The sequence below is a fragment of the Myodes glareolus genome, chromosome 18 (assembly GCF_982192425.1).
Source record: "Myodes glareolus chromosome 18, mMyoGla1.1, whole genome shotgun sequence".
NCBI lineage: Eukaryota > Metazoa > Chordata > Mammalia > Rodentia > Cricetidae > Myodes > Myodes glareolus.
In genome coordinates this window covers 57,409,309-57,420,218 of record NC_142043.1, presented here as the reverse complement: position 1 = coordinate 57,420,218, position 10,910 = coordinate 57,409,309, and positions in this window count along the sequence as shown.

The following is a 10,910-nucleotide window of genomic DNA, read 5'->3' as shown; positions in this document are numbered from 1 at the left end:
CTTCCTGGACCTGGAGGGAGGGGGAAGGAACTGGAACTTCCCACAGGGCAGGAAACCCTGACTGCCCTGGGGGACGAAGAGGGAGGAGGAGGGGGGAGTAGGGGGAGTGGGAGGGTGTTGGGAGGGGGGGGCGGAAATGGAAACTTTTATAATTTAATAAAATTTACAAAATAAATAAATAAATAAATAAATTAGCAAAAAAAACAAAAAAAAACAAAAAAAACAAAACAAAAACAAAAAAAAGAACTGATGATAAATTCAAATAAAAACCAAATGCAACTTTGCACAAGTAGTAACCAAATATCAAGTAGAATTTCACTTCTAAAAATGAGCTTTTTTGATGAAGGGAAGAACTACATACTATAATATCTATAGAGATTAACATTGCCAGTTAACCTGTCTATAATTTAGAAAGATTAATATTTAATAATGTGCTATTTCAGGATAGTAAGTAATGTTTTACCTTTAAGAAAACATAAATTTTAAAACATTTTGAAGAAAATCTAGGAATGATAAATGACAAACAGAGGACAGGTAAGGGAGAGCAGAGCTGTGGCTTGGACAAAAAGGGTAGGGGTTCTTAATTACACCCCTATGTCTTTCTATTCTCAGGAAGTTTCTTATTAAAAGAGACAGTATTGGGCCACGTACAATCTAGGATGTAACCTTAGAGACAGACCAAAAATGTCATTTGAAATACAAGATGTAATATGGTTTTTAAGTTATGAGAAGAAGATAAAATGAAGCATGTTGCTTACCAGAGCTGCAGAATATAGTCCAGTCCTGGAATCTCCTAATCTAGGCAATTTCTATTTATTTACCAACCCATGTTAATGACAAAGACAGTTACATTTTTACAGACATAAGCATACAGTTGCTTATTATTTTCTTTTGAGTGGATAGGTGAACAGGGCAACTTCACAAAAATTATGCATCTAGATTCCCAGAGATCACATGCATTGACCTCATGGAAGCCTCCTGCAAATGTTAATCATTTGTCCTCTTTAACTGAAAATACAAGAAGTAAACAGTAAAGCAAATTACAATTTTCCCAGTTACTACAGAATTCAGATATTTTTTATTGTATTAAATACAGTTCAGGTTCTGATATTTGTAACATGATTAATGTCTGGTATATGTGTTCTGATCAAGCCTATTAACAGCATTAGCCATCAATTTTAAGCATCAGTACAGTAACTTCTTTCACCAAGAAGGTAAAGCAAAAACCATGAATAACTTTATGGCACTTTAAGGCAAGTTTTGTCCCCAGATGAAATATGTCAAAATTAGTTTCCATAATTTGTGAACTTCAGAATTTCAGTTAAAATTTTTGTAGTTTTAATATAGTTATTTCTCCTTTCTTATTAATAATATTTCTAATTTTCATCTGAGAAAGCAATACTAAAATTAAAAAATCAAACTTAGAGCCCTACAATAAGCATATTGTTATGAAAGATTTAAGATTAGTAATATCAAAACATATGACAGACAATTAAATTATACTCTTCTTCAATTCTATTGGTATATGAACATACTTAATAGCATATACAAAAAATGATAGCACAAAGGTGTGTAACATGAGGGCTGGCTTGTTGGGGTTTCTGTCCCGCCGGGTACCCCAACAAGCCGGCAAGTCCCAAAGAGAAAAATCATACATAGGACTCCATAAGGTTATAAACTGATTGGCCCATTAGGTCAGGCTTCTTGTTAACTCTTATAACTTATATTAACCCATTATTCTCATCTATGTTAGCCATAATGGCTCCGTACCTTTCTCAGCTGGGCAAGTTACATGCTGCCTCTTCAGTGTTCTGCGCAGGAGTGGAGAGAGAGCTTCCTGTGTCCCAGAATACTCCCAGTCTCTTTGCTCCACCCCTACTTCCTGTCTGGCTTTCCTGCCTATACTGCCTGCCTGGCCAATCAGCGTTTTATTAAAATATGATTGACAGAATACAGACAATTCTCCCACACCATTTCCCTCTTTTTTTTTTTAAACAATGGAAAATACCCATAGTCCATTTGTTGGGAATGTGGGCGTAGTATTTCAGGCTACTTCCTGCTGGTTGGGGGCACTGATGATTTTATGGGGACCTAAAGAAAATTTAGAGTTATAATCAAGTCCTGACTGGAGTATCCTGTGAGTCTTGATTATTTCAGGCAGCGCCTTGAATCCATTTTGGATGTAGAACTCAGACATCTGGGCCATCTGTTCCTACCAGAGATTGCTCAGGTGGTCTCCCTTGGCCAAAGATGATTTTTCTTAACTCTGAATAAATCCAGAGCCTCTCATTTTCTGTGGAAACAAAAGCAAAATCTCTTCTCCAAAGTAGCATACCTTTTGACTTCAATTTTGAAGCCAAGGTATTTTCAAAATACCTTTCTTGGGTTAGTTCAGCAGCATTTATAAACAAAAGTCTTTTAGCAGCTGTTGATCCTTCTTCAGCATTCAAACAATTCAAAGAGAGCATAATAGCATACAGTATCAAGATTCTCTGTGTATTTTCCATCTTTATTTTAACCTCTATTTCTTCCATTTTTACTTTTACTTTTTGAGACAAGTTCTCTGTATATCTTTGTCCTGGAATAACTCTGTAGACCAGGCTGTCCTTGAACTCACAGAGATCTGTCTGTCTCTGCTCCCCAGTGCTGGGATTAAAGGTGTGTGCTACCACACCTTGAACTCAGAGATCCTTCTGTCTCTGCCTCCCAGGCATTGGGATTAAAGGTGTGTGCTACCACACCTTGAAGTCACAGAGGTCAATCTACCTCTACCCCTTGAAGTCACAGAGGTCAAGGGGACATCCGGGCATTGGGATTAAAGGTGTGTACCACCACACATAACTACTCTCTTTTTACTTTAAGAACTTTAACTTTTATCCTGCATTTATTTGTAACACACTATAAACCATTTAGAGGTTTTCTTCGTCTTTGAATCTCTCTTTACTGTATATCTCTCCTTTTCTGACTTCATAAGCCTTTAATTTACTAATCAATATGGAGAGCCGTGGCTTTGACGGCTAGACCCAGCTCATTTTTTAGCTTTCCAGCCTCACGGCTGAGATACCAGCCAGAGCTGTGTTCACTGCCACAACTCTATGGCGTTTCAAGGTCCTTGCCAGCAAGCAAGCTGCAGCATTCTGCTCACAGACCACACTCAGTCGGACTGCCTGCCTGAAAGAGATAGAGTTTGCCCTGGCAGGACAGCCCAGAAAACCGGCATTTTAAAACAGCACAGCTTTTTTCCTGCTATGGCTGAAAACCGAAAAGCGTGCGTTCAGCTTTTCATCAACGTTTAAGTGTTTCGTGGCAGGACCTCTTAAAAGAGCCACAAAGTTTTGCAGCTAAAGCTGAGTCAGGAAGCCTCTCTTAGATGAAAGCCTTGCTTGCCTCTAGCAAGCAGAGCAGACCCAAGAAATTGCTGCCACCAAGAAAACATGCTTTACTCTATTCTTTCCCAAACTTTCTCAGACTTTCTGTGGATACAGTTATCCACGTGGGCGCCATTTGTATTGAGGAGCTGAGGGCAGGCCTGCTTTTCGCCTCACCCGGCTCCCGCACGGCTAGTTTAGCCCCGAAAATAACAACACACAAATTGTATTCTTTTAAACACTGCCTGGCCCATTACCTCTAGAGAGTTAGTTACTGGCTAACTCTCACATCTTGATATTAACCCATTTCTAATAATCTGTAGCACCACGAGGTGGTGGCTTACCGGGAAAGATTCAGCATGTCTGACCTGGTGGCTGGCTCCATGGCGTCTGGCTCATAGCCCTCTTCCCAGCATTTTGTTCTGTTTACTCCGCCTACCTAATTTTCTGTCCTATCAAGGGGCCAAGGCAGTCTCTTTATTGACCAATGAAAATAACACAATAGACAGATAACCCTCCTCCATCAAAGGTGACATTAGGACATTAGCTTTCATCCTTGGCATAATTATTCTGCTACGGGATATATATTAACAGGATTATGATTTAATAGTTTCTACTAATTTCTTGGTCAGCACATCCTATAGTCCCCAAAGGCCACTCATACTAATTCTTCTTAGTTTATGTTATTTGCATATTTTGTGCTTTAAAATGGATTATAGAAATTAGAATATATTATCTGGTATAACAAAGCAAAATTGTGAAACAAGGTAGGAATCAAACAGATCATGACTGTATTAGAAATCATCGTCAGCAAATACCCACAGAATCATGAGGACTATTGTAAATGGAGAGGGAAAAAGAAGGCAAGTTATTTAGGGTTTCATGCTGAACACTCAAAGAACACTCAATGCAAGAAAGGTTTATTATGACTGAGGATTTCAGAGTTTTCGGTCTAAGGTTAGCTGGCTCCACATCTTTGGGTGATAAGGCAGAGTAGTACAGGGATAGAAATGTGTGATAAAGGAGTCTGTATGCCTCACTTCAAGGAGAAAGGAGAGGTGAAGAAGTACAAGGAGCAGAAGGTACACTTCCAAGGCACACACACAGTGACGGTGACCCACCCTCCTCCACTAAGGCTCTCAATAGACCATTACACTATGACTCAACTATTGACTATTGCACTTAAAGCATTCCTGATCCTATTACCTCTTGAGGCCTGCCTCTACACACTACTTCACTGTAGTCTGAGTCGCCTCTGCAAGAGCTTCTGGGGATCATTTTATGTTCTATTCACAGCAATATGAGAATCTGATCTGGATTAGATCTTGTTTAAAAAGTCGGTTAATCTTCAGTTGAGCCCAGAAATGAATTTATTATTTATTAGATAGTTGTAAAATGGTATATGACCACCCACAGGAACATACATGTGTGGGCATGGACGTGATTATGCTTCAAAGCTGAACATCCTTAATGACCACCTAGAAATTTTATGAAGTAGGTGTATGGTTTAAAAAATGTTCCCCACAAGTTAGTATCCTTTCAAGCATTTTTAGAGATTCATCAACATCCCCAGCAGCCACTCACTGGAGTAAGCCAGAGTTGAGTTCACTGAGTTTTCACAACGATGAGAAAGGGCCCACTAAAGAAACCTGCAGTCATGCCACTAGCAAGATATTATAAGGATCTCATAGGAACTCAACATGGGTGATTGGGAACGGCTACAGAAAGCCGTTGACACTGTATTGGATTCTGTCAGAATGTTAGCATATTCCATGACTGTCTCTTACACTTGATTAATCTAAATTGTTGGTGAGATGCAGGTGTTCTTGTAGGACCAGGAATCACCATCATTCATTTGAGTTGGGGTAGGATGAAGTGTCTATTCTTTGAGCGATGTGCTCATTTCTTGCATTTGGTTGATACTTCAAAACATATTTGCTCTTGTTTCATCTTGTTCTGAGTAACCTAGATTGAGTAGGTGCCTTTGAAAATATTCATAACTCATGAAACCAAAGAAAAGCTAAGTGTAGATCAAGCAATAAGAAGTAGCTGATAGAGCCAAGCCACTTTGAGATAACTATGAATCGATCATTTATTTATTGAGATTACAAATGCAGTATGTTTTCGGGGGAAGGGTGGCATGAATGCCACCATCAGCAAGAGAATAAAATGCACGTGATTGTTTTGTTTGCTGTGTGTGTTTCTCGAGTGCAGCACAAGGACACCACCAGCTGACAAGACAATATGATTGGGGGAGATCTCACAAAGCCTTACCCCTAGATGAAGGGTTTTAGGCCAAAAAGAGAGGGAGAATTGTTCTTCTCCAGAGACACATCACAATAAGTTATTAAAATGTAAGGAGTCAGTGTAAACACATACATATATGAGAAAGACTAAATTGATTCTATTTATATTTATAATTGGCTTCTATTTATATATACATATGTGTGTGTGACAATAACAATGCTAGGTAATGAATCTGAGAGGAAATGGGGAGACATGGGAGCAGTCCGAGGTAGAGATGAGGCTGGAAGCAATGTAAATACAATGCTCATCTAAAATGTCAAAAATATGATTTTTTTTTAAAAAGCAGAGCAAAATGAACTGTGTTTTTGAAGTCAGGAATCAGATTTTGCTGTCAAAGACCTAGAAGGTAGCTTTCAAAATAAGAGATGTAAAACACTGTGTTATACATTTTATTCTAGTGTGTAAGTTATTAGTTTTCCACAAAAATACACTTGCTTGACTTTTTTGTTAATTTCTGCTTTGCATCTCAATCTAACATCAGATAAAGCATTGCATATTAATGGAAAATAAGTTTTTCAATAGAGCTCCCAAATTATATGAAGACATTCCACACAATATCACATGTGGACTTTAAGAAATTTAACATCCTTGGGTACATACATGTACATAAGAGAAAAGCTAAATGCACTGATTTGGTTAAAAGCACATGTATATACACACATGTATATATGAATGTATGTATGCATGCATTCATATATGTATAACAATAATAACTAAAGAAAAGGTCAAAATTTAGGAGAAGGAGAGAGAATGAGTCAAAAGGAAAGGTGAAATAGATGCAGAATTTATGTATTAAATTAAAAATATAAATTGATGTGGGATTGCATTTGTATGATGTAAATATGTTTTATTACCATTAGTTAATAAAGAATCTTCTTCAGCCTATGGCAGGGCAGTATATAGCCAGGCTGCAAGATATCTATACAGAGAGAACAGGCAGAGTCAAAGAGACACCATGTAGCTGCTGTAGGGAGAAGGACCAAGAACCTTTCCGGTAGGCCACAGTCTCATGGAAATACACAGATTAATAGAAACAGGTTAATTTTAGATGTAAGAGCTATTTAATAAGAATCATGAGCTAATAGGTCAAGCAGTGTTGTCATTAATATAGTTTCTGTGTGATTATTCAGGTCTGGGCAGCTGGGAAACAAACAAACAATCTCTGCCTACAAATGGTGCACCAACATGGGTCAACTACATCTATATAAAACCTGAGAGAGCTTGTGAAGGAATTCTAGACACAAAAGAACAGAATTAAAGCATAGCTTCATGGCAGCCACACTTTTTCAATAGACTCTGTTTGCTGGCGATAAGCAGAGGTAGCTTCTTTAAGAGAAGGCTTCCTAACTCAGCATAAGTAGCAAAGAACTGCATAACTTCAATTATGAAGTGGCTTTCTGGTTCATGCTTGTTAGCATGGGGGCATAACATAGCCCTGGCTAATTTGGGAGGTCTTGCATTTAATTGGGGTCTGTAAGCAGTGTGTTACCAATCTTTTAATGGCAACATAGGCCTGATGCGTCCCTGGAACTGGGAGAGTGAGCATGGCTTGCAGAGCTGTGGTGAACATACCTCCACCATGTTGGACTGGGCAGGGTCAAAAGGCAAAGTAGCCTTAGTCCTAGACATACCCCTTACCATTTAGAAACAGAAAAGCACTCCTGGTCAGAAAATGATTACAGATATGCAATAAAAACAGATTCAGATAAAAAAGACCTCTAAATGGGTCACAGTGTTGGATAAATATATTTAGGCTTGGAAGAGAGAAGAAAAAGAGTATAGACAGTTATAATTTAAAAGAGTAAATGGAATAAAATCAATATTAAACTTGTAGAAAAAAATAATAAAGTAAAAATAAGTTATGTTAGGATGGAAAATATTCAGAGTCTAGATTATGCATATTATTGTTTTTTTTTTTAATTTTTGACTGCAGAGAGACACTTGTTTATGGGGGCTGCTAAGTTAAACCAAGGTATCTTGACTTAAAAATTTGGGTCTAAGGGTATCTTGCTTTAGAAAAGAGGTTCTGCTTTTGTTTCTACAGAAGATGAGACCATATCAATTCCTTCCAGGCTAATGTGGTTTGATAGAACAAAACCGCACCTTGAAAGTATTTGGTGAAAAATACTTCACCAAATAACAGCAGGAAACAATTTGGAGAAAACAACACTCAAATTCCCAAAATTATTGCTTACAAAAGTTTTTTTTTCTTTTAAAGGAGTTGATTTTTGTAGAGAGAACAGCAGGCTGCATCCTCGCCCACCACCCGGCTAGCTTTACCCGAAATAATTACACGGAAACTGTATTCATTTAAGCACTGCCTGGCCCATTATCTCTAGAGAGTTAGTTACTGACTAACTCTCACATCTTTATTAACCCATTTCTAATGATCTGTGTAGCACTACGAGGTGGTGGCTTATGGGAAAAGATTCAGCATGTCTGACCTGGTGGCTGGCTCCATGGCGTCTGCCTCATTGCCCTCTTCCCAGCATTCTGTTCTGTTTACTCCGCCTACCTAATTTTCTGTCCTATCAGAAGGCCAAGGCAGTCTTTTTATTAACCAATGAAGATAACACATAGACAGAAGGCCCACCTACATCAGATTTTAAGTGGTTAATTGTCACAGTCAATCTCTTTAAAAAGGGGGGGCTATGATATAAAGATGAATACTGTGCATTGGTATGGATTTTGGTCTATTAATACAAGTTTAAGGTCAATTTTGTTTCATTGTGTGTATGTATTTCTGCTCTTGTTTAAGGTATTGTGTTTGTGCTGCTCCTTTAAAAAATAGTGTAGTGAATAACTAAAATTATAGGGTACTAGATAGTCACTTACAATAATCAAACTTGTAGTCATGTTAGTTAGGATTTCTAGATGTACAGAGATATATTTCAGATGGATAGGTAGTCTTCAAACACCTACAGAATTTCAATGTTTTGTGAGACTTGACAGTAAGACTTGTCTGCTTTTGGTAGTACCAATTACTTCAGAGAGGTTGATGGGCATTGAAGAAACTCATTATGGGATTTGCCTTCAATGTGACAAGATTAGCCATTTGGCCAAGAAACTGAACTTGCCTTGACTGCTTTATGATATGCTGTATGAACTGCACATGCAAGACCCAAAGAAAAGTGCTAAACTTTCCAAAAGACAGGATGGTCCTTCAGGGTTCTTGCTTCACAGAAGAAACTGCCAGGCATTCAACATGACACAGAAGAAAGCAACCGATTAACTTTGCCATTGCAAGGCAGAACAGACCTTCAAATTTCCTGCTTCACGGAAAAGTCTGCCAGATACTATGGGCCTGTGGGCTGAAGATAGATGCCCCAGCATTACAGAAGAACTTTGATTTCCAGGCAGCGAGATGTCTCTGCCAATCCAAGAGTGCTGGAAGTTACTTACAATACAGATCCTGTTTACTTAGGTAATATTATATCCTTCTGTGATCTTTGTTGGAGTTGAGGAAGATAATTATAGTCTCCCTTAGTTATGATAAAAGATAAATTAGATATAAAACTTTAGATTCACAATAAAATATTATAACTGTAATTCTTGTTTGATAACTGTTTTGTTATAAGTAATATTATTATGTTAAAGTTAAAACCTTTTTTATTTGGTCAGAAAATGGGAGATGATGTGGGATTCCCCTTTGTAAGTTGTGAACATATTTTATTGCCATTGGTTAATAAAGAAGCTGCCTCAGCCTATAACAGGGCAGAATATAGCCAGGTTGGAAGAGGTATATAGAGATAGCAGGCAGAGTCAAAGAGATGCCATGTAGCTGCCCAAAGGAGAAGCACCTGAAACCTTTCCAGTAGGCCACAGCCTCGTGGCATTACACAGATGAATAGAAATACGTTAATTTAAGATGTAAGAGTTAACTAATAAGAAGTCTGAGCGAATAGGCCAGGTAGTGTTGTAATTAATATAGTTTCTTTATGATAATTTGGGTGTCTGGGTAGCCAGTAGATGGAATGAGGAGTCTCCTCTTACATAAAATCATTAAATCAAAGAGTAACTTCAAATTTTTGCCTATATTGTGATATTTGAGATGTGGAAATGTTAATAACAGCAATGATTGGTTACCTAGGCTTAATTTCAAGAATAATGCAGCATTAAATAAACTTGAAGCAATTGATCTCTTATACTGTTTCCCTTAGTTATATTCATATTTAACAAGAAAAATGATACTAATACTCATTTTCTCTTTTAATTTATATTTTATAGCAAAAAAATTAAAGAGAGAAAAGATAATACTTGAGCCAATTTGATATGATAAAGATATAAAACCAAAAAGTATCAGTAGCCTTCAACATTATTATTTGATCCAGGTTCAATACTAATAAAAATTATGACAGGTCTGTGACCTCCCAACCATATTCATTTTTAGGCCCATTTGTAACTAGGGAAGATTTGTCTAAATGCCAGTCAGGACATCCTTAATATCTCTGACCTCAAAGAAAGCTACTGGTGTAACATTTGAAAGTCAAATCCAGTATTTCCTGATAATATTCTTCCAAATTTAACGTTCAGAAAACTGGAGACATTTTCAGAACTGGAATTGGGTTCTCAAATCAAGTCATGAATCTGGATTCCTGGTAACTTTATGAAATCTGCATTCAATGGAAATCATAAAAATACCCTGAAATTGACAATCACAACTATCTAAATACCGTAAATAACAGCAAACCTTGAGGGCATTCTACGAAGTCTCTGTACAAATGGTAGACAATTAGTGACAGCTGTGTTAGTTGCTTGATCATCAAAAAAAGTGTTAATGATCAGTTGTGGGAAAACTAATAATAGATTGGTTTTAGCATGGTCAGAATGAGACAAGATTTAGCTTACTAATATGTGAACTGATAAAATGAACCTGATAGTGCTTGCTAGGAATTATACAGATCAAGTTTGAATAAATGGAATAAAATGGTTATGAATCTATGAGAAAATGTCTTCTTTTTTTAAAAAAAATTCAATCTTAGTCAAAAGACAAAATAAAAGCAATAAGAGATTTATATTTTAATGGAAGAGACAGAGAATCTGGAAAATTGCAGTAGGTGGGACAAAACTGGATCCCAGGTCTGGATGTCCCCTTACAATATGTTACCTTCAGACTTTCTCAGGGATGGACCTGAAATAGCACATTTCCCTGATTGAATGCCCCTACAGCCACTCCATCTCTAAGCTTACTGGCTTCAATTTCTTTTCTTTTCTGTGAAGGTCATTGTAGGAGAT